This window comes from Dipodomys merriami, unplaced genomic scaffold, assembly GCF_024711535.1.
Source record: "Dipodomys merriami isolate MVZ:Mamm:240054 unplaced genomic scaffold, mDipMer1.0.p SCAF_11, whole genome shotgun sequence".
Taxonomy (NCBI): domain Eukaryota; kingdom Metazoa; phylum Chordata; class Mammalia; order Rodentia; family Heteromyidae; genus Dipodomys; species Dipodomys merriami.
In genome coordinates this window covers 36,246,510-36,271,094 of record NW_027202382.1, presented here as the reverse complement: position 1 = coordinate 36,271,094, position 24,585 = coordinate 36,246,510, and the positions used below count along the sequence as shown (strand labels likewise).

At 51.1% G+C, this 24,585-nt stretch overlaps 1 protein-coding gene across 2 annotated transcripts in view; it reads right to left on the bottom strand.

The window, feature by feature from the left end:
* Dab2ip (DAB2 interacting protein) overlaps positions 1-24,585 on the bottom strand; it is a 179,934-nt gene that overhangs the window by 143,315 nt on the left and 12,034 nt on the right. Inside the window, exon 1 of one of the 2 annotated variants that reach the window (XM_070012953.1) lies at positions 14,592-14,812. The exons of the other annotated variant lie outside the window; for it this stretch is intronic. The gene's annotated coding sequence lies outside the window, so the exon portion shown is untranslated. Of the gene's footprint in view, positions 1-14,591; positions 14,813-24,585 lie in introns of those variants that run through there. 2 annotated transcript variants of the gene reach the window in all.

Below are 24,585 nucleotides of genomic sequence, written 5' to 3'. Positions count from 1 at the left end.
GTGGTTTATTGGAGATAAGAGTCTCAAGGACTTTCTTGCCCGGGCTGGCTTTGAACCGCAATCCTCAGATCTCAGCCTCCTGAGTAGCTAGGATTACAGGCCTGAGCCACCCTGCTCTGCAGTCACAGGTGACCACCCCACCCACCCTTCATGGCTTCTCCATTCCCAGGGGATAGCAGTGCCCTGGGTGACAGGCCCAAAGCCAGCACTTGAGCCTGCCCAGATGAAAACACCATGCTGACTTGAAGCAGCTGCTCCTCTTAAAGCTCTCCCAGAAGCTTCTGTTCCCAGTCCTGGGAGATAGCATGAGGGTCAAGGCCAGGGTCAGGCCCAAACCAATGCCCAGGACAGGACCTGTCAATAACAGACAACCTGGCTTTCCTCTCTTGGTGTCCCTATAGCAAACCTGCTCCCAGCTCCAGACAGGAGAGTGCCGTGCAACCCACGCACATTCATGCAAGAGAGAAAAATCCCCAGCAAAATGATGCATTATCTACAGTCACCGCCAGCCCCTACCACCCATCACCAATCATCACCGACAGGCAGCACTCACCGCCAGCCGCCAACGCCTTGGTGGGTACCCCCCTGCCTCAGTGCCAGCACCCTCTCCTAAGACGACATTCATGTGACTCTGAATTACCAAAATCAATTACTCCAAGGAGAAACTCAGACAGGCACTGGAGTAAAGAGGCAGCTAATTCCCTGTGGCAGGTAATTGCTCCCCTGAGGATTTCAGATAATAAAACAGGAATCCAAAAGAAGGCATCTCTCCGCCCCTCCACCCCTGAAAGGTGGGAGGAAGAATATACATGAATCAACAAGGGAAGTCTAGGCCCCCCTCCCAGCTTCCACAGTGGGACCACAGGAATCCCTGGGGCCTCAGGCTGGGTCCAGTCTGAATCTCTCAGGGAAAGAACAGGGCCTCGGGGCTCCGGTTGCTCAAGGTCTGGACACTTGCGTTCCAGGTGTGCTTCCCATCCCTCCACAAGCCCCAATTTCCTCCAAAGTGGGAGGGCTGTCTCCTGACCACCTCACCCTGGCTACACCCATGAATGAAGGCCCTGCCTTCATGCGGCACACAAGTCACTGGTGCATCTGGAGCCATTTCAAAGGCCTTCAGGCCTTGGCCTCTTTAATTGTAACATGGGGAGATGACATCACTTTTTACATAGATAAAAGTGTTCTATAATAAAAACCACATCTGCAAGAGTATGCCTGAGCCTGTCACCAAGAAGAAAGTGTTCATCCGGGTGCTGGTGGAACATGCCTGTGATCCTATTCAGGAGGCTGAGATATGAGGATCACATTTTGAAGCCAGCACAGGCAGAAAAGTCCATGAGACTCTTATCTCCAATCAACTACTCAGGAAGTGGCACTGAGGCTCAAGTGGTAGAGTACTAGCCTTGAGCACAAAAAGGCTTAGAGACAGCACCTAGGCAGAGATTAAGCCCAGGACTGGGAAGAAGACCGAGGAGGAGGAGCATGAGGAGGAGCAGGAGCAGGAGGAAGAGGAAGAAAAGGAAAATGTCCTTATAGACAACTTATAGACAAAGGTTTAGAGTTCTAGGGTAAACAAAAAGCAAATTTCTTTTTTTTTTTTTTTTTTTTGGTCAGTCTTGGGCCCAAACTCTGGGCCTGGGCGCTGTCCCTCAGCTCTTCAACTCAAGGCCCATGCTCTACCACTTGAGCCACAGCGCCACTTCCAGCTTTTTTTGCTTATGTGGTGCTGAGGAATCAAACCCAGGGCCTCAGGCATGCAAGGCAAGCGCTCTACCACTGAGCCACCTTCCCAGCCCCCCACCCACCCACCCCCCCCAAAAAAAGAAAATTTATTTACAGCAAGACTTCTCAGAGACTTTAACATCTCTAATGTGAAGCTGGACACTGGTGGCTCATGTCTATAATCCTAGCTACTCAGGAGGCTAAGATCTGGGTATCAAGATTGAAAGGCAGGGGAGTGGGGAGGGAAGGGATAGTAGGAAAAAAACAAAGGAGGGGGTAACAATGCTCAACAAGAAATGTATTCCTTGGGATGGGAAAGGGAAACAAAGGAGGAGGCTACAATGCTTGATAAGAAATGTACTCATTATCTTGCCCATGTAATTGTAACCCCTCTGTACAGTATTTTCACAATAAAAAATAAATAAAAATTTAAAAAAAACAAAACACCCAATTAAAAAAATGTATTCCTTACTCACATAACTGTAACCCCTCTGTATAGCATCTTTACAACAAAATACAATTAAAAAAAAAATAAAAAGATTCAAAGGCAGCCCAGGCAGGAAAGTCATTGAGACTCTTAAAAAAAAAAAAATGCTGGGCACAGTAGCTCATGCTTGTAATCCTAGTTACTCAGAAGGCTGAGATGTGAGGATCACGGTTCAAAGCTAGCCTGGGCAGGAAAATCCCTGAGATTCTTTTTTTTTTTTTTTTTTGGTTGGTCATGGGGAATGAACTCTGGGCCTGGGCGCTGTCCCTCAGCTCTTCAGCTCAAGGCTAGTGCCCTACCACTTGAGCCACAGCACCACTTCTGGCTTTTTTCTGCTGATGTGGAATCGAACCCAGGTCCTCATGCATGCGAGGGAAGCACTTTAGCACTGAGCCACCTTCCCAGCCCCATTCCTGAGACTCTTATCTCCAATAAACCACCAGAAAACCAGAAGTGGTGCTGTGGCTCAAGTGGTAGAGGGCTCACCTTGAGCTGAAGAGCTCAAGGACAGCGCGTAGGCCCTGAATTCAAGCCTCAGGATCAGCACACCCACAATCTCTAATGTGGGTGGGTATTCTAAAACATAGTCAACAAGTAAAGTATGAGGTCTCTTCCCAGCCTCTTTTCTACAAAGCACTTTCCAGCCTTCCATCCATGCGACACACCTGGGCTGACAAAGGTTGTGGCTACTGAGCATACCAAGGGACCGGGGTAAGGAATCTAAGGGGAGTTGGGTTGAAAGGCAAGAGGAAATTTTTACAGAGGACATGGTGCCTGGGCTATGTGCTGAGGGGGAGGCACTCTGTGGGCAGAGACAGGGTAGGGGACATTCTAAGTAGCAGTCACTGCCCAACAGGAATGCAGAAGTAGGAGAGCCTGGGCATCGTGGGTGCTGCAGTCATCTTTTGAGAAGGAGGAGGGGGCTGGAAAGACAGGATGGGGAGGGTCTTGGAGTCAAGAATATGAGGAGGACTTTTTAACATCCTTGGGATGTTAAACAGAACAGCTTACTTATCACTGTTAATAAACCGGGTACCAGGCATTGTGGGAAGTAAAGTTCCTAACCACCACCATCACTCCCTCCTCCCCTGCCCCCCAGTACCCAGGAAGCAGCTTCTCTTGGGTCCTTTGCTTGGGAGCCACGCTAAGTGGCTATTTCAATTCACTCTGATACTTGGTAGCAGGGCAGGCATAGACAGGCCTGGCACATCCATTTCAGACCCATGCTCTGAGCCACCAGGCTATCCTAGAGTCACCCACACCATCAAAGCTTTCTCCCTGCACCTTGATTTTTAATTTATATTCTACTGGACAGCACACTTCCCAAATATGTACATAGATGATTCTTGTTAAATATTTCAAAGTCCATTCGTGAGTGGGCAAGAAGATGCCCAAACAGCAAATTGGCACTGGAAGAGACAGGTGGTCAAAGCCATCAGTACTATTTGCAAGCATAGGCTACCAAGCATGCTTGATTGATTTGGGGGGGGGGGGCGGGTAAAGGGAGCAGGACTGTTCCAGGAAAAGCATCTCTCAGGAGAAGGAGGTCCCTTTATCATCACCAAATAATATGTCAATACCCATCTCCATCCCAATGAAGAAGGCCCCAGTCACCTTCCTGTCCCCAGGCTGGAAAGGAAGTGAACTTGTTTGCCTTACTTCAATTAGGTAATGAACTAGACAATCTGAGGAGAAATTCCAGCAAGGATATAAATACTTAAAAGAGGATGTCAGCCATAAACAGGAACTCAGGTGGAGGGGGAGGGTGGAGGAGGCAGGGGCAGGGAGGTATGTCCCTGAGCCAGGGTGGTTTATAATTACCCTGTGCCAGCTCAGTGATAAGCACTTTGCAAGCATTACCTCACATCAGGCTCAAAACAACTCGCTGATAGAGATGGCACGATTATCTCCACTGGATGGAAACTGAGGCCAGGTAGTGAAATTACCTGCCTGAGGGAACGCAACAGGAATGACAATTCCAGCCTGAGTCCCTCAGTTTCTCCCCCTGGAAAAAAAAAAAAAGCATACCCCAGATAGATAGACATAAGGGGCTCAAAGATCAGCTGGGCCAAACGGAAAAAGAAGAGAGGACTGGCATCCTGCATCTTCCAGTGTCTTGCCTGCCAGGCCCGGGGGGGCACTTGGCAGGCTTGGCTGTTTGCCTTTGGTGGGGAAAAGTCTTTTTACCATTCTATTGTTAGCAACCTGGGCAGCTGTCCTGGAGCTGACTCTAGCTCCACTTCCTCTGGGAAGCCCCACATGACCTGTGCCCCCTTCTCATGCTGTCTAAACCAATGCAGCCTGTCCAAGGGCTAAGAGCTTGGGTGGACCCTGTGAGGGGGGGAAAAAAAGGGTGGGAGGAGAAGAACCTCATCCAATCACCTCCCCTAGCATGATCTCAGCACACACCCATGACACCCCAGCAACTAGCTCCTCAGGAAGGAGGAAGGTGGACAAGGCCTGGTGAAGACACACTTAGGAATCTTTGTCTCTACCAACTCCTGTTTCCACCCATCATAGTCACTCCACTAAGAGCCCACTTTAAAGGCATAACTTCTCTGAACATTTATCCAAAAGTATTCCAGGAAATGGGAACATGGGGTTTTTGTTGTTGCTGTTATTGTTATTGTTAGTGGTGGTGTTTGTTTTTGCTTTGGGTTTTTTTGGGGGGGGCAAAGGGGAGTGTAGAAATGGAAGGAGGGTGAACAAATACAGGCATGGTATTTAGTATATACTTTGTAGAAAATGAACTATGTAGGTTGTAGGCAGGGATGGAAAGAGGAAGCAGGCAGAGCAAAAGGAAGGGGTAACATTGTCCAAGAAAAGAATCTACTCATTACCTGGTTTATGAAACAGTAACCTCTGTACAATACCTTAATAATAACAACAAAATTATATTTTAAAAAAAGAAGAAGAAGAAGCCAGGTGCCAGTGGCTCACACCTCTAATCCTAGTTACTCAGCAGGCTAAGACCTTAGGATCACAGTTCAAAGCCAGCCCAGGAAGGAAAGTCTATGAGACTCTTAATCTCTGATTAACAACCAAAAAGCTAGAAATGGCACTGGGGCTCAAAATGGTAGAGCACTAACCTAGAGCACCAAAGCTCAGGGATAGCACCCAGGCCCTGGGTTCAAGCCCCAGGGCCAGCACCAAGAAGCGAGGGAGAGGGAGAGAGAGAGAATAAAATGGCAAGATGCATACAAAAAGGACACATACTGATTTTTCAAAAACCCACATTTGGATACCTTCTTTACTTATTCATTTTTTAGGTCCAAGATAGGATCTCAAACTTGGTACCTGCCACTTTCGCTCATTGGCTAGTGCTCTACCAACAGTCGTGCCTCCAACCCCTAGACCACTTCTTGTATGGAAGATTTGGGGTCCCTGTGTAGTTTTGCAAGAAAAGTATGTCAATTCTTAGACCACTTAAGTCAGACCTTTTCCTCCCCAGAAGTGCCTTCATTGGACGTAGAAATTTCTAGGAAAAGGAACTTTGGCCAGAGAAGACCACTGCCAAATGATCTTCCTAAAGGCCCTGGAAAGCAGAGTACACATCCTATGCAAGGACCAAGTGCTGGCATCTAGTACATGTCCCTAATGTGCAGTCCCAAATGGAGCTCTCTCCAGGTTTAATTTTAAACGAACAGACTCCCTATGGGGTAGGAATGGTTATCTCCAAATTACAGATGAGAACACTGAAGCTCAGAAATGAGGCCTGTACCTATGATCACCTGGCAGGTGCAGCAGTCAGGGCTCAAATCCAGGGGTGTGGGATGGACCACAGATGTGCACACAGGCACACAAGTGTGCGCACACATATACATGCACACACTGACCTCTCTGCTCTTCAGGCCTCCTCGCAGCAGAAATAGGCTACTTATTTTTCCTATCCCCCATGCCAAACTTAGAATTCAGTGACTACCAAGAAATACTAGATCTAAATCAACTCATTACCACCAGTCACTGTTCCTCTCAAGGTAAATGCAACACACACACACACACACACACACACACACACACAAACACACACACACACACACTAAAGGTACCTGCTGGAGAAGGTTGGAAAGTGACGAGATCAAGACAGACCGTGAAACCCTGTTTTCATGTGTGCCTGGATACCACTGAACCTGGACTCTTCTTTCCCTCATCTCTAGCTGCTCAAGAACATGGTTGGGGTATAGAAAAGGGCCTCTCATTCATCCTTTTCCCACCCTAGCCTGCTTGGTCACACCTGGTTTGTCTATATTGAGCCCTTCATAATCCCCAGGGAAGAATGGAGCAAGTTGGGGGCAGGGAGGACACAGAACAGAGTTGCCTGATCTCATCTTCAAACTTGACACTCAAACTCTGGCTCACTTAGAAAATAAGAGCCGTTCGTATTTTCGTATGTGTCTGTGCTGGTACTGGGCCTTGAACTCAGGGCCTGGGCACAGTCCCTTAGCTTTATTTACTCAAGGTGGGCACTCTATCACTTGGGCCACAGCTCCACTTCCAACTTTTTTGATGGTTCACTGAAGATAAGAGTCTCATAGGCTTTCCTTCCCAGCATGGCTTTGAACCATAATCCTCAACTCTCAGCCTCCTGAGTAGCTAGGAATACAGGCATGAACCACAGGAGCTTTGCATGAGCCGCTAGTATTTTGGTGACAGCCTGGAGAGGTTATGTGTTTTGCTCAGGCTCACACAGGCAGCGTGAGGTATGGCAAAGGCTGACATCAGGTTCTGGCCCACATCCAAGCTCTTTCTTGACATGGACCCCTCTCCCTCCTGAGAAGCTCTGAGCAGGCAAAGCCCACGTGCTTATCATACCCCAGTAGCTTCCCCGGGCCTGCAGTTCATGGTCAAGTACAAAGTCCCAGCCCACAGATTTGTTTTTCTTACATATACACACTCACAGATCAACAAGTGGCTCTGAGAGAAAGTTCCCAAACCTTGGCATCTTCACCCATCCAGAGGTGAGCGGTGACCTCACCGTGGTGACTAAGCCAGGGCTGACGCCGTGAGTCCGCGCTGTGAGCCCTTAGGCTTGGTGCTGTTGGCTCCCAGCCCAGGGAAAAGCCATGTCCAAAACCACTTGGTTCTCACAGAGCTGGGGATCCCCATCTTTGGGAGTGCCAAGAAGCAAAGTGGCTCTTCAAAGCATGGGGGGGGGTGTTGCAGCCCAAGATAAGGAGGAGACTGGAGGTCCAGGTTTAAAAAAAAAACTGTGCCATGAACCTGTCACAAAGCTACAAGCAGGATGGGTGCTGGTGGCTCACGCCTGTAATCCTAGCTACTCAGGAAGCGATTCTGAGGACTGCGGTTCAAAGCCAGCCCAAGCAGGAAAGTCCATGAGATTCTTTTTTTTTTTTTTTTTTTTTTTTGGCCAATTAACCACCAAAAAGTCAGAAGTGGAACTGTGTGGCTCAAGTGCTATAGTGTCAGGCTTGAGCAAAAATAAGTCAAGGGAGGCTGGCAAGGTGGCTCAGTGGTAGAATGCTTGCCTTGCATGCATGAGGCCCTGGGTTCAATTCCTCAGCACTACAGCAGAAAAAGCCAGAAGTGGCACTGTGACTCAAGTGGTAGAATGCTAGCCTTGAACTGAAGAGCTGAAGGACAGCGCCCAGGCCCAGAGTTCAGGCCCCATGACCAATCATAAATAAATAAATTAATAAATAATAAGTTAAGGGACAGGTTCAAGCCCCAGTGCACGTGTGTGTGTGTGTGTGTGTGTGTGTGTGCGTGCGTGCACACAAGTCTACCAAAGAGCAAACAGAAATACCTGCACGAAAGCTGTACCACACTGTGCCATATTACCCATAGTATCACGTCCCCCATCCTTTTTGCAGAATGTGTGGCTCCTTAATTTTGGACCCCAATGGTCCTTTTCTGATCCACTCTCATTACTAACCTTCCCCCCCTCCCTGCTACGACTGGTTGCAGCCTTCTGAGGCTCCCTACCCCACCATGATCAATTCTTCCTGGAGCCATCCTTGGCCTTGTACCCATCTGGGATGCTTTGCTTAAAAGTCCATGCTAACAGCCTGGGAACTCCAACTGAGCTCTTCCTAAGAGTAAAGAACCCAGATGCCTACGGCTGGGGGACTGACTGGGTCCTGTCACTAAATCAGCAAGGGCCTGGCTACATGCCTCCCTATATTCAGTTTTAGATGTGGGCAGCCCGACTTCCAAGACCCATGGCAGCCAAGCCACTCAAGAGAGATAATGGAGCCCAAGGACTCACACAACATCCAGTGTGACTTGAACCCAAGGGATTACGAAGGCTATTTTTAACTTCCCACATCCTGGCCAAAAAAAAAAAATCACACACCCTATCAGGGGCCTGAGGGAGGGGGGCATCCTTTGGGGAATTCTCTCCTCCGGGAAGCTTTGCCGGCCTGTCCCTCTTTGCCGGGAAAGCTGCCTCCCTCCCTCCCCCTCCTTTTCCCTGCTCCCCTAGACCAGGGTCTGGCTAGGTCTGGCTGGGTTCTCACTACCCTCCAAGGAATGGCCTTTCTTGGGGGACTCAGTTGTCACCTCCTTTCCCAGCCTGGGACAACAAGCCAGGGTCACAACAGATGTTGAGAAAGATCACAGTCCTTGCTTCATTCACCACTGGCCATCTCCTCTCTCTCCCCTCCTCTCATAAGAAGGGTCCTGTTCCAGGGTCACCTAGAGGGGTCAACCATGTGCCACCTGTGCATTTTGGATGCTCCGTAAGTTGACAAGACAATGTTCAGGGACATCATAAGGACAGGAAGACGCCCATTTGAGCCAGGAACTGGGGTAGGGGGAAATCTGGACACAAAGCCAAGCCATCATCATCTCTCTACTCTTACCCAGAATCCCTCACACCATGAGTCTATGATGGGTCTTCCTGGGCCCTAGATTTCATGACCAACAAGGAGATGGGAGCTTCCTATGAAAGACCAGACATCTAACTGCTTATCTTGCCCACCTGGACAGGTTGATAACTACACTCTTCTCTCTTTTTAGTTACTGATATGTATTAGATACTTGGTGATGCTGGGGGTCAAATCCAAGGCCTCACAGATGCCAAGCCAGGGCTCTACCCCTGAGCCACACCCCCAGTCCTGAATTCAGTCATAGCGACCTCATTACCACTGCCTCCCTCCTCACACGGCAGCCCTCCTGTAAGAAGTTCACTCTCATCAAAAGACAGAAGTCAGGAAGATGACCCTGACACTAGGGACTCATGGGGGAAAGCTCCCTCTCTTCTCCACGCCCCCAGAACTGGTACTACCATGATCTGGCATTCTGCCATCTGCCAGGAGCACCCCAGAGAAGGCAGCTGAGACAATCTCCAGCAGCCTCTCTCTCTCTCTCTCTCTCTCTCTGTCTCTCTCTCTCTCTCTGTCTCTCTCTCCTGTCTCTCTCTCTGTCTCTGTCTCTCTGTCTCTCTGTCTCTCTCTCTCTGTCTCTCTCTCTGTCTCTCTCTCTGTCTCTCTCTCTCTGTCTCTCTCTGTCTCTCTCTGTCTCTCTGTCTCTCTGTCTCTCTGTCTCTCTGTCTCTCTGTCTCTCTGTCTCTCTCTCTCTCTCTCTCTTGGCTTGGTTCAAGTGATCTCTATGTCCCAGAGCCTCGGTTTGCTGAGCACAGATCACAGGGAGACTGAGAGAGGAACTAGTTTATCTTCATTTGGGGGCTTTGGTCCTGTGGCTCCCCTTCTCATGGAGCCTAGAAGAGCCATGTGACCTCACGGTACCCCAGAGTCCCATCTGTGAGTTCTAGCACAATTGAATCAGCCTCTGCTGACCCTCCTTGAGCACCTCCCAAATGTTCTCTTGAATTCTAGACCTCACCAGGTCTAGAATTCAAGATCTGGGCAAGGTTTGAGATGTGGAGTTCAGGCGGTAAGAAAGGCTGACAAGGTAGTTTGCCTCTTTCATCGGCTTCTAGACCTGTCCATCCTTAACATCATAAAGCCAGGAGAGGTTTTTTTTGTTTGTTTGTTTGTTTGTTTTTTTAAGAAGAATCAGAACTGAACTCAGCTTCCCAGTCGCAGGTGGAATGCTTGCCCAGCATACACAACCACCTGGGTTTGAGCCCCAGCACGGTCAAAAACAAATAGTGGGTAACACATCTGTAATCTTAGCTACTCAGAAGGTTGAGATACAGAGGATATTAGTTCAAGCCCAGACTAGGCAGAAAAGTCTGTGAGACGCTGTCTCCAAAATCACCAACACAAATCAGGACTGGCAGCGTGGCTCACGTGGTAGATCACCAGTCACATAAACAAGCGGATTGAGCTCATGACCCTGAGTCCAAACCCCAGCACCAACAAAACAACAAACCAAACAGAAACACCACCACCAAAATCAGATCAAGAACAATCCACTGGAAGTAATCCACAGGAAGTCTGTGGGTGGGAATAAGAAAACCTTTATCAGGGAGGGAAGGAGAGGCCAGAGTTAGGGAAGGCTGAGGAAGTCTGGGGTTCAAAGAGACCCCTGACCTCCTCTCAGTCCAGCTCCTCCCGCTTCCAGTTGAAGGTCCTGCTAAAGCCAGCAGCAGGTGAACAGAAAGTCAACTGAGTTTGAGGCACAACGCATAGAAGGCCTGTGCATATTGTCAGGGGATCGGGGTTCAAGCACAACCCCACACCTTCCCACAGGTACATTTAGGGCTTTGGGCATGTCCCTGCAGCTTTCCAGACTCCAGTGGCCTGTGCCAGAAAAGGAATATTTAATAATTCTGTCCCTTCCTTGGGATCAAAGGAGGTAAATGCTCTCAGAGTCAGCAGCAGAGTCGAGAAGCTGGAAATGGGATACTTCTGAGACGCATGAAGAGGAGTCATTCACCCCAAAGCCCTCCAGCCCAGCTCCACCCAGCCGGGTCCCCCTCCCCGCCCCCAGAGCTGCCCTCCAGTGGAATGGGGAGCTGGTACCCATCTCTCTAGAATCTCCACTCTGGAGAAACCCAAGCACAAAGGCCTCAGCCAAGGTGCACCAGACCTTGTAGAAAGCAGAGGCCAGAGCCGTGGGGGGCACCTGGCTCCACCACATATGCACCTACGTGTGATCTCTTCACCAGGCTCCTCTGTTCCCCACGGCCTATCCAACACCTACCGAAAGGGGGCTCCCACAGAGCAGCCACCGGCAGTTGTGGCCCCTATTGGTGGGTACATAGTAGGCCCATGGGAGGAAGGCCCAGGAAGAAAAAGACATCTAGTTCAGAAGTAAAGCCAAAACTCAAATTCCGACCTTTTGGGAAGCTGACTCTAGATTTCTTCCTGAGAGTACCTTAGGACTACAGCTCTCAATCTGTCTCTGGCAGATTTTTCAAATCCACTTCACTAGGTCTGGAGTAGAGGCCAGGAGGATCTTGCATTTTAGCAGGTGCCCAGGGGCTTATGATAAAAGCATCCCAGAACATACCACAGGCTCAGCACTCCAGCATGTGCATGCTTGCACACTCTCACCCCACATCGGGGAACATGCAAGCAAGCATGGGGCAAGAGTAACAATTAGAAGCTGGGTGTCCACGGCTCACACCTCTAATCTAAGCTACTTGGGAGGCTGAGAATGGGGAGGATCAAGATTGGAGGCCAGGCCGGGCCAGAAAAAAAGTTCACAAGTGCCCTTTCTCAACCCAGAGCTGGGGTCTGTGGTACAGCCCTGTTATCCCAGCTTCAATGAAAAGCTTAACATAAGTAGATCATGCTCAGACTTGCCCAGGCAAGAAGTGAGACTGGATCTCAGAATACTATGAATGAAAAACAGTGCTGGAGGTAAGAGGGCCTGGGTAAACCCCGAGTTCAAAACCCAGTACCACCAAAAAGCAAACCAAAAGTGATGGTTAGGGCTTTACAGACAGAAACTGGGCTTGGGGTACACCCCAGCCTCTAGCTATAGGAAATTGGGTATATCTAAACCTGTTGCTCTATTTTCTTCCTTCCTTTCTATACAAGAGATTGAATTCAGGGCCTCAAGCTTGCTGAGCAGGCACTCTACCAACTGAGCCATGCCCCCAGTCCCTTTTTTGCATTGATTCCTTTCATTGATTACTTCCAGAGTCTCATTTTATGCCCAAGGCAAGACTGTGCTGTGATCCTCTCACTTTTGCTTCCTTGTGTCACTGGAGTAGCCATCTCCTGCCACTGTACCCAGCCGCAGCGCTTCCCTCCTAACCAGAATAACAGGTGAATGCCACCATGCCACACATGAGTTAAAATGAAATCTCACCAACTTTTATGCCCAAGCTGACCTGGAATCATGATCCATCTCCTCCTAGTTTTCTTTATTCCTTTTCTTTCCTTTCCCTTCCTCTCTCTTTCCTCTTTGTGATATTGGAGAGTAAACTCAGCATTCTGCCACTTGAGCCACACCTCCAGTTTGCAAACCTGTTTCTTTAGATGCCACATGAAGATAAGAAAAGGGTTGACCTCATGAGGTTGTCTTCAGGAAACCCCAGCACAGGACACAGCATAAACTCAGTAAGTGGTGCTCTGATCATTGCCAAACTCAGTTTCTGTGTGTGTGCACGTGTGTGTGTGTGTGTGTGTGTGTGTGTGTGTGTGTGTGTGTGTTGGATGCCTGAGGGAAGGAACAGAATGCCAGGCCCCTGGGGACCACAGTGAATACCTGAGCCAGAAAGAGATGCCTGGAGGGTTGAGCTAGGATCTCTGGGTAGATGTAACAGGGACACAGATTTCTGCTTTCAACAGGAAGAATGCTTTTTAAAAAACCAACTGGAGCCGGGCGCTGGTGGCTCACGCCTGTAATCCTAGCTACTCAGGAGGCTGAGATCTGAGGATCATGGTTCAAAGCCAGCCCGGGCAGGAGAGACCGTGAGACTCCTATCTGGGCAGGAGAGACCGTGAGACTCCTATCTCCAATAAAACCACCAGAAAACCGGAAGTGGTGCTGTAGCTCAAGTGGTAGAGCGCTCGCCTTGAGCTGAAGAGCTGAGGGACAGCGCCCAGGCCCAGAGTTCAAGCCCCACGACCGACAAAAAAAAAAAAAAAAAAAAAAAAAAAAACCAACTGGAGATGCCCGATCATGAAAGTAGCAGCTCTATGCAGTTCACAGTCACAAGAAGATTCTAGCCAGAAAGACTAGGGGATGCAGCCTGAGCGAGGGCTAGACGATTCCCTCTCCTCTCCTCATCATGCTGGTTAATTCGTTCCTTTGAGAAGGGAATGGGTGAGACCATGTTAAATCAGAGGCCTGCAAACCCACTAAAGGCACATGTCCCCCACAGGTGTGGGCAACGAACTGTGGCTTGTAAGCCTTAATCAATCCCCCTGCTGTTTTTTTTTTTTTCCTTTTTTCTTTTCTTTTCTTTCTTTTTACAGAGCCCAGAGAAGTTAGAAAAGTTGCCCTAGGGCACACAGCTAGTGAACAGAGGTGTGTGTTGGGGGATGGAGGGGATTTGAACTCAGATTCTCTGGGCTCCAGAACTAGGTGTTTGCTTTTTAATTCTCAAATGGATGGTCTTAGTTTAAAAAGAAGAAAGAAAAAGGAAGGAGTGAATCTTGTTAAAGGTTACTTACAACGCTTTCTAGTGGTGAGCAAACTAAGAAGTTTGGAACGATCTCAATCTTCTCCTAGCAGGTATTTCCCCCCCCCCCACCCACCATAAATAAACCCACCCATAAATAAAATCCAGGAGCTTGAGGTGGGGGGGGGGGAGGGCGGCAGAGGAGTGTCAGGCACTGCCCAGATAACTCAGAAGAGTAGAAACCAGAAAAATCTCCCAATCCTGCCCATCAGACTGGGAACTGGAAGCTGCGGGGGGGGGGGGGGGGGGGTGCTCAGAGCCTCTTCTCTATAGTTCAGGGGGTTCTCCTGGCGGGTGGGGCCTCCAGTAGGCCAAGAATGAGGAAAAAAAAAAAAAAACAGACGTCAGTCACCTGCCTTCCGAATAACGGAGGGCGCCCGGCCCTAGGCAACAACTTGGGGGTGAGGCGATCAGGTGTGAAGTTGTAGGAGCTCACTGGAGACAAACCCCACCACACACACACACACACACACACACACCCCAACTCCTGCCAGCTACCGCCCCAGCACACACACACACACACACACACACACACACACACACACACACACACACACACACACACACACACACACACACACACACACACACACACACACACACCAACTCCTGCCAGCTACCGCCCCAGCTCTGCCCGGTGTGGCCAGAGACAGAGGCCAAAGGCACAGCAAAGTTTAAAGGGTCAACGCATGGCGCAGGACGGGGGGGAGGGGGGGAGCCCCGACCCAGTCCTGTCCCCCCCCCCGCTCCCCAGTACTTCGCATCAGAACCCCAGATCCGTTCGAGCCCCAGGATCCCCGCAAACTGCCAGGGCCCTCCTCAACCTGGCCAGAGATCACTATTTTCTTTTTGAATCCGGTTTTTTTCATTTATTTTTACCTTTACGCGCCGGCCTGGCCGCGGGGCTCTGCCATCCCAAAGGCGCCCGGGCGTCCCCAGGCCAGGGTCGCCAGGTCTGCGAGTCGCCGTGTCTCAGGGTCCCGGGCCCCCAGGGCGGCGGCGGCGGGAAAGTTTCCGTGGCGCCGGCCGTGGTGTGAGCGGAGCGGGGAGGCCGGGCAGGAGCGCGCACGCTCCGGCGGGGCTCCGCGCCTTCCGCGGCCGTCCCCCGGCCTCCCCCGGCCTCCCGGCTCCCCCGGCCCGCTCGGCCCGCTCGGCCAGCCCAGCCCCGCCAATCGCAGGCCCCCGCCGCCCCGCGGCTCCGCCCGCCGCCCCGCGGCCCCAGCCCAGCCCCGGCCCGGTGGGGGCGGAGGGGGAGAGGAGGGCAGGGGCGGGGCGCACCTGTTGGGTCAATCGGCCCCCATCTCCACCCTCCCGCCCGCCCACGGGGATCCAGGCCGGGCCGGACACGGGCCCCCCCACCTCCGCCCGTCCCAGAAGGTCAAAGATAAAGACACACACACACACACACACACACACACACACACACACACACACACACACACACACACACACACACACACACACACACACACACACACACCCGCAGCTTCACCCCGCGGCCACCCCACCGCCCCGCGGCGCCCCTCCTCAACTTCCCCGTGCGTCCAGCCTGGGTCGCCCACCAGACTCCAGAAACTCGGGAAGAGGAAGGTACCCCCGCACCCCACCCACGGGAAGCCCCCGCGGACTCCCCCCCGCGCAGCGGTGCGCCCCAGAAGGCCCCCCTCCCCACTTCTCTGCAAATGCTAAAGCTTTCCCACTTTATGGTCCCATTCTCCAGACAGGCACACTGAGGCCACAAAGGGCGCGGGGAGTGGAGACCGCTTTGGGGCGCGGGGGGGAGGCGGGGGGTACCTGGTGGGAGAGGATAGCGATCTTCCCAAACTTCTTCATTTGCTACGTTCGCCAGGAGCCTCGGTCCCTGCAGCCCGGGCTCCCTCGGGCCCCCTCCCGAGTCCCGGAGTGGAGGGGAGAGGAGGGGAAGGAGGATCGGGAAGGAACACGAGCCCACCCTCTCCGCGCCCCCCCCAGCTCCTCCGGGGCGCGGGGAAGGGGCGCGGGCACGCCCGCCGTGCGCCCCGCTTACCTCGGCAGAGCGCGCCGGCCGGAGGCCCCAGCAGGGGCAGCGAGGCCCAGGCCAGGGCGCGGGAGGCCGCGCCGCCGCCGGCTCCCATCCCGGCCGGCCCGGGCCGGGCCTCGGCTCGCGGGCCTTCCACCCTCCGCGGCACCTGCGGGGCCAGTGCTTGTTCTCGGGGGGAAGGGGGACCCCGGCCTTGTGGGGGGGGTGGGGAGGGAGTTTGAGGGGGTGTCGATCCCCAGCCGGGCCCGGGGCGGGCGTGGTGTGCCGGGCCCTCCTGGGATCCTCGGGCCGTCCCGGGCTCGGACTCCCACGGGTGTCTGCCTGCCCCGGCTCCGGGGCTCCGGGGCTCCGGCGGGCTCGGGTCGCCCAGGGCAGGGCGCTATTTTTAGCGAAGAGCTGCTCTCCCAGTCGGACAGACAGAACCAGTTAATTCGGCCACTTGGGCAGGGCCTGGCCGGGCAGGGGAGCTCCCCGGAAAGGCGGCCGCGGCTCGGCTGAAAGCTGATCCTTCGCATTCCTGCCGGGCGAGGCGGGAGGGCGGGCGCCCGGGAGACCGCCTCTGATTCCGGGGGGAAGCCGGCGTCCTTGGGGGGCCAGCGCCTGGGCCCAAGTGCGGGCCCGGAGACGCACCCCTTGAAACCGGCTCCGATTCCTCTCGCTGACCTCGAGCCTCTGACAGTGCCCCAGAACACGGAGCACCCCCACTTCTTACGGGTCTCCAGCACTTCCCGACCTGAGCCCTCCAGCCCCGACACGAAAGTGGCGGAGCAGCGGTTTTGAGAAAAGATCAGATACGGGGAGCAATAAACGCCTTCAGGATTTGGACACTACAGCGAGTACCTTTTGCAGTCTGGAAGAACCCTAAAGCCAGCGCTTTCTGGCCCTCGGCAAACCTTTTCACCCTTTCTACAAAATGAAGCATCAGACCCCCCCCATCCCCGCCCCCAAGAAGGAATAGTGGAGAGACCCCTTTGTAAACCAAAGCACTACACCCACATTCCAGGAATGAATGAACATGCAAAGGAGAATTAAGATGTGACTGACTCCCTGGAAGCCCCTGGCTCTTTTGAATTAAGGGAGGAGCCTAAGGAGGTACAGTGGGAATGTGAGGTGTTGGACCAAGGTTAGTAGACTAAAATAGATGTGTTAAAGATAGACCCACACATGTATGGAAACAATATTAGACAGAGGTGGCACTTGTAGGTCAGTGGGGGAAAGGGGGGACTCATCTATAAATGGCTTTGGAGCAATTGGATATCCGTGCTAGGAAAAAAAAAAAGATGAGATGGAATTCACACCTCACACCATGTGCAGAAGATCAATTTCAGACGTATTGACAACTTAAAACACCAAAAATAAATTATAAGAGGGAGGATTTCTGGAAGAAGACTCAGGAAGTGCAATCTATCAAGAAAAAGATGGGAGTTTAACTGAAATGCAAAAATCCTGTTAGCAAAAGGAGATCTGGGCAAAGCAATAGTCAAAGACACAAAGGCCTTTTACAAATCAGTATTCAAAAGAAACAGTAGTAGCCCTAGTAGCCCGCCCAGCACCAGTGGCTCAGGCCTGTAATCCTAGCTACATGAGAGGCTGAGATCTGAGGATCAGGGTTTGAAGCCATCCCAGGCAGGAAAGTTCATGAGACACTTTCTCTCCAGTTAGCCACCAAAAGTTTGTTAAAAGCCAGAAATGAGAGCACACACACAAGAGAAGGAAAGGGCTTTTACCCTTTTACACACACACACACACACACATACACACAGCACTGTGCCACTAAGTTATACCACCAGCCTCCAAGTTTCCAAAGCTTTATTACAAGGCACAGAGCAAATCTGATGTGGGCCCACCTAAGGTCCAACCCTGCTCCAAACTTCACTTGCCTTATTTTAATAACATTCATCACGTCTAACTGCTCCACGCAAAGCCTGGCTGGGGGTGGAGTGCAAGTCACCCTGAAGAACATGAATAGCTCCCTCCCCAGACTCCACTGGGGTTTTTCACACCCTAGTTGCACCTGGCTGATCCCTGCTCCCACACAGCCAGGCCTCCAAGCCCCCAGCTCTCTGTTGCCCTTGAATTTGCACAAACTCTCCCCTAGGTCTCCTAGTGCTGTCTAGCAGACATTCCAGCCCAGGAGAGCCCTCTGGCACTTTCCACCCTCTCTCCGGGCAGAATACCTCCACCCTTGGTTGTGGGGCTGTGTCTTGGAGTGCACTGAGTTATTCCAGGTCACAAACCTTGTGTGAGCCCCTGCACAGGGCCTGGACTTCAGAGGGTTTGTTAAACAAATGGAAGAGTTGAGTGCTTCTGTACCCAGGAACCGAAAGGGCTCAAGCCAAACTAGCCAAAGGAGAGCCAGCCCTCTACCAGTGTTCATGGAATGTTCTCAGCTTGGGGGTGGGAGAGAGTTGTGCCGCACCTAGGTTGAGCCACTGGCCAACTGTGTAACCTAAGGCACCATGACATGTAACTGAGCCTTGGTACCAGAGTTTGAAACAACCAGAAAGGGACTAGAGTTTAGGGCAAGGAAGTTAGGATGGGGACTCAACCTGATCACAGATACAGAATGCACGGCCCTGTTCTCAGCCAGGGGGCAGTTATGTAAACATTAGCCAAGAGGAAGATCACTGCAGGAAAGGGTCAAAGGAACCCAGTTGGGTTATTGTGTATGCTAATAGCGAAATACAAGGGTGTTTACCAGTTCTGAACCAAGGCAAGTGGCCCAGAGGCTGGCTGGAAGCTGGGAGGGTAAGAGGCATGCTCCAAGTCGGTCTCCTAGGGTCCTTCCCCCTCTCCCCTCTCCCTGCTCCCACTCTGTCTCCCCACAGCCCAATCTGTTCTCACACATATCAGAGGGACCCCAATCTGGGTCTGTCTTTTTCCTTGCCAGCTTCCATCTGTAGGGGTGACAGAGCCTGTGGCATTTTCCCCAGGGATATGTCTGGAATGATTTGCCAAATGCACTGGCTGCGCTGTGTCTGTCTAGCTGATACATGCATATGATAATAATAATAGCACACACACATATATGTATGTGTCCACTTGTGGGCGGCTCCCGCTGAGACAGTGCCCCGGCCCCGGGCCTGCGGATGGGTGGCCCAGACTAGCTGATGTCACACATGTGGCATGTTCAAATAAACCCACAACGTGGACAGGGCTGTGTGGTTTTCTCCTGCCTCCAAGGTCCTGATAGCACATTCTGAGCTAAGGAGACAATCCCCTTTGAAGTAGAGTATGATCCTGATGACATCTGAGCCACCCCTGCAGATGGTCATGCAGGGCTAGAAACCCACCCGGCTTACGGTCTGCCATCTTTCTTCATGACTTTCAGGAACACCAATGGCTTCCTGTCAGTAGCAGGGATGTTCTTCCCTCTTATCGATGGCTCTGGATAACCCTTCCCTCATGGAAACTTCTGCTCCTGGCATCTCCCCTTCCCGTCCCTCAGGCTCTCTACAAGTCCTCTGGTCACGTCTTCCCCTTAGCTACCTTATCTTACTCCCCTGAGGCTGTAAGTCTCGGAAGTTTCTTTATGTCTGAGGATATGGACAAGCCAGTTTGTGTGCTTTGCCAAATGACTTGGATGTACTCTCTTTTCATTTCTCCCAGCTACCTCTAAGTAAGTTCTCGTCCCAGCTCTTTCCACTGGAAGAAACAGAGGCTCCAAGAGTGCAAGCAACCTGCAGGAGTTTACACAGCATGTCAATAGCAGAGCCTGTCCTCAAACCCATGTCTGTTTGATTCTGGGCTTTGCACTACCCTAGTTGTGCTTCTGGTGTGTTATCATAGTACATAAACTAACCAGTAACCTCATCTCTCACCAGGCTGGTGGGCCTTTCCTTCATGATGGAAGTGAGGTGCAAACCCTGCTTCTGCTCTGAGATGCTTGAGAGTAAGGAAGTACCTGACAGCATGAGGCTGGAATGGGCCACTAGGTGTGTGGGAAGGATGAGGTGCTACTCAACAGGAGAATGGTTTCCGTTCCCAGGGCGGGCCTGCACAGAGGGGTGCAGCCCTGTTGGAGTCTAACCAGGCCTGGAGCTTTGTTCTGCCTCTGCAATTTCTCTCACACCTACCCCTGCTGTTTATGGATTCTCCAACCGCCTAAGTCAAGGGCCTGGGCTGGGGTCACAGGTAACTAGAGCAGGCACAAGGGAAAGACACAGGCCACCGTGCCACCAGGGTACCTGGAGCAATCCTGGGTGCTGACCAAATGGCCTGCATGGGAAATGATCCTACTAGCTGCCAAACATAAGCTGATGATGGCTAGGACAGAGGTGTAGCCAGCCTGGGAGGGAGAAGGGGCTCCAAGAAAGGTTTCCAAGGAGATGACTTGGTGTGGTCTTAACGGAGCAGTTGGTGGGGGGGGGGGGGGGGGAGGAGACAGCTAGGCAAAGAGGAAATTGCAAAAAAAAAAAAAAAACCATGTAATAGCCAGGTGCTAGTGGCTCACGCCTGTAATTATAGTTATTCAGCAGGCTGAAATCTGAGGATCAAGGTTCAAAGCCAGTCCAGGCAGGAAAGTATGTGAGACTCTTATCTCCAATTAACCAGAAAAAAAAAAAAAAAGCCAGAAGTGGAGCTGTGGCTCGAGTGGTAAAGCCTTAGCCTTGAACCCTTGAACAGAAAAGCTAAGAGACATCTAAGGCCCTGAGTTCAAGCCCCAGAACTGGCACACACACACACACACATACACACACACACACACACACACACACCAAACAAACAAACAAAATGGTCCAGTGTGCTCTGGGAATTACAAACAATGGTCACTAGGCTCAAGTTAAAGGGCAGCCATGAGAAAACTAGGTGGAGGGGGGACGGGGGGGGGGGGGGGCAGGCAGAGCAGTTACAAAAAGCAGGGCCAGGGGCTAGGAAGGTGGCTCAGTGGTAGAGCGCTTGCCTTGCATGCCTGAGGCCCTGGGTTCAATTCCTCAGCACCACATAAGCAAAAAAGAAAAAAGCCAGAAGTGGCACTGTGGCTCAAGTGGTAGAGCGCTAACCTTGAGCTGAAGAGCTGAGGGACAGTGCTCAGGCCCAGAGTTCATGCCCCATGACCGGACCCAAAAAAAAAAAAAAAAAAAAAAAGCAGGACCAGGTTACCAGGGCCCTGAGTTCCAGGCCCAGGAGCTAGGACTTTGGAGAGGTTAGTCTAAGAGATTCTAGGCAGGGAAATAGAGTAACTTGTCAATCAATGTGTGTGTGTGTGTGTGTGTGTGTGTGTGTGTGTGTGTGTGTGTGTGTGTGTGTGTGTGTGTGTGTGTGTGTGTGTGTGTGTGTGTGTGCCAGTCCTGGGGCTTGAACTCAGGGCCTAGGCACTATCTCTGAGCTTTTGTGTTCAAGGCTAGCACTCTACTACTTGGAGCCATGCTCAGCATTTTTTTTGTGGAGTTTTATTTTTGCTTTTGTTTTTTGGTGGTTTATTGGAGATAAGAGTCTCGCAGACTTTCCTGCCTGGGCTGGCTTTGAACTGTGATCCTCAGATCTTAGCCTCCTGAGTAGTCGTCAGATTTTATTCAGACCTCTGAATCTGGAGGAGGGGCGTAGAGTTACAGGTACCAGATTAGAAGCCCATTAGAGATGAACAGGATCGCGGTTCAGAAGGTGGCCACAACACACAGAGAGCTGGGAAGCCTGGGAGGGTGGTGTCTGGGGCTGGAAGATGCTATGACAGACAACTTCTAGAATAAAGAACTTCCTCTTCCTGTGGAAGGCTGCTGGGTGGCACCCTTCAGTGTCAGTGATTTGGGATTGCTCTGTGACAGACAGTCACCTCATCAGAGGTGACAGTCCCTTTTCTGGAATGTTCTACATCCAGTGGCTGGTCAACCCAGGAAAAGAATATTCTGGATAACTCTGAAGGGTCTTCCCTAGGCCACCTTTGGTGCCTGGTGATGAGACGGCAGGACAGGTCAGCCATCAGACGCTGAGCCCAGTAAATCTCCTCACGAACTTCCCATGTAGAGCCCCCTCCTGCAGCCCCACAGGGCACCAGAAGGACCCCACACACTTGCTAGGTACTCTGGCCTGCATACATGTCCCCAAGGAGTCAGTGACATTGAAACCAACAGTGACGGAGGCTAAGTCATCCTCAAGGGGACAAGCCAGGTCCCAGGAGAGGCAGAGAAGCTGGCACAGGCTAAGACAAAGCAGATACTGGAGCCCATTTGGGGTTCAGATGGGATCAGGAAGTAGAGGGAGTAGAGGTCTTAATGTGTTTCCCCTCTGCAGCCAGAAGGAAGATTGTCTTCAGAAACAACAAAAAATAAGGGTAAGTAGTAAAATGGTTGTATAAGAAAATATGCAGGGGCTGGGGAGGTGGCTCAGTGGTAGAGTGCTTGCCTTGCATGCATGAAGCCCTGGGTTCGAGTCCTCAGCACCACATAAACAGAAAAAGCCAGAAGTGGCACTGTGGCTCAAGTGCTAGAGTGCTAACCTTGAGCTGAAGAGCTGAGGGACAGTGCCCAGGCCCAGAGTTCAGGCCCCATGACCGGCAAAAAAAGAGAAAAAGAAAATATGCAGGGCTGGAAAGTTGGCTCAGTGGTAAAGTGCTTGCCTTGCATGCATGAGGCCCTGGGTTCCATTCCTCAGCACCACATAAACAGAAAAAGCCAGAAGTGGCGCTGTAGCTCAAGTGGTAGAGCGCTATCCTTGAGCTAAAGAGCTAAGGGATGGCACCCAGGCCCTACAACCAACAAAAAAAATGCAGGGTGTGGTAGTTCACACCTGCAGTCACAGCCACCAGGAGGCCCAGGAAAGAGGATCTCAATTTTGGGGCTGGGCTGGGCTACACAGTGAGACCTTGTTGTTATTGTTTTTTGTTGTTTTTGTTTTTTTATTTTTGTCTGTTGTGGGGCTTGGTCTCTGGGCTAGTCACTGTTCCTGAACCACATGAGCCACAGCACTACTTCTGGCTTTTTGGTGGTTAATTGGAGATAAGAGTCTCATGGACTTTCCTGCCCAGGCTGGCTTTGATCCACGATCCTCAGATCTCAGCCTCCTGAGTAGCTAGGATTACAGACATGAGCCACTGGCACCTGGCTGTTATTGTTTTTTTTTAATGAATAAACAAACAAAAAAAGAAACACAAGAGAAAGAAGCTGGAGGAAGGGAAAGATGAGAAAGAAGAGGAAGGGAAGAAGTAGATGGAGGAGGAGAAATATACATGTATTTATATAACAATGAATAACTTGTGTTGTAGTACATCTAATGCAATATTTGGGACATACTTATGCTAAAAAGCTGTTTCCTTCCTCCCATCCGGCCGACTCGCTCCTTCCCACCATTGTCCAACCCTCAGGTCCTCCTGAGTCCTTCGGTGTTCTGATCTTCAGCCTCCCTGTCAACCTGGCCCTCCCCATCTGTAGAAGCTATTGGCTCTGACCCTTTTCCCACTGGCTGGGCAGAAGTGGCCACGTCCATTGCAGTCTCACCAAGTCCCGGGGCAAGTCCTTTCCTCTGAGAATCCATTTCCCTGTCACCAAAACGGACACAATTCTGTCTCTGCCTCACTGGATCTAGACAATATCCAGAAAGCATATATATTTTCCTCCTCTTTCTCAGCCTACTAAGTGCTGGGATTACAGGCATGCACAACCACACCCCACGCCTGGTTCAGACACACTCTTAAATGTTGGTGCTCACCCTGTCAGTGGCCATAGCCCTGCCTAGCACACACAGGACACACTCACAGATGTTTGCTCAATTGATGGACCCAAAAGTACAGAGCTTCTACAGTTTAACTTACTTCGCAGAACTTTGACAAATTCAATTTCCCCTACTAAGATAATCTGAAGAATGATGTCTATCACAGTAGTTCTGATTGCTTAAAGATTTCTTCCTAATTGACAAACGGGCCATACCAGCACCCTCCAGAAGGTCTCCTTTGGAGTCCAGCATGGCTCTCAGCCTCTTGATCTCTCTCTGTTTCAAGCCCTCCCCCTCCCACACTACCAAAGGTGATTTCTTAGAGCCATTAGCATAATTACCTAAATACAATGCTATAGCGAAACGATTAAATGAGCCTGTGATTTCTGCACAGTTATTTGTCTCAGGTAAGTCACCTGAAGTTCAATCTGCCATCAGGATTCACGGCTGCCTTCTCTAATCATAGGGAATTATTTTGCTAATAACACAGGTACCTTGATCTAATTTAGTTTTAATGCCAGGAGGTACCCTCTCCGAATAATCAGCTTCGGGGCAATTCTAATTTCCAGGTTTGTTACACATTCTGGAGAGCAGATTCAATTCAAAGCAGCTAAAGTTACTTCTTTATCACCCCAAATCATCTAGGGGCGAAATGGATCCCACCTCTGCATGTTTATTGCAAATGCAGAGAGAAGCCCAGCACAGTGGGCCCACAGCGACCCAGGGCAGGCTCCAAGCCCAGGGAAAGGACCAGGTCAACTTCAGTCCATCAAACATTCCTTCCAAGCATCCCTAATTTTTCTTAAATTTATCCATTATCTCACTCATTCTGTGTGTGTGTGCACACGTGTGCATGCATGCATGCGTGTGTGCATATGCACGCATGCGCATGTTGATACTAGGGCTTGAATTCAGGGCACTGTCTCAGCGTTTTTGCTCAAGATTGGCACTCTTCCATTTCAGCCACAGCTCTACTTCTAGTCTTGTGGTGGTCACTTGGAAAGAAGAATCTCACAGACTTTCCTGCCCAGGCTGGCTTCCAACTATGATCCTCAGATCTCAGCCTTTTGAATAGCTAGGATTACAGGTGTGAACCACCAGCACTGAGCTGTTAGAAAAAAAAAAAAAAAATCTGCCCTACCGGGAAGAGTCCAGCTCTTTCTCTCTGTCCTATTTATCCCTTTCACCGCAAGATAGGGGTGGTGT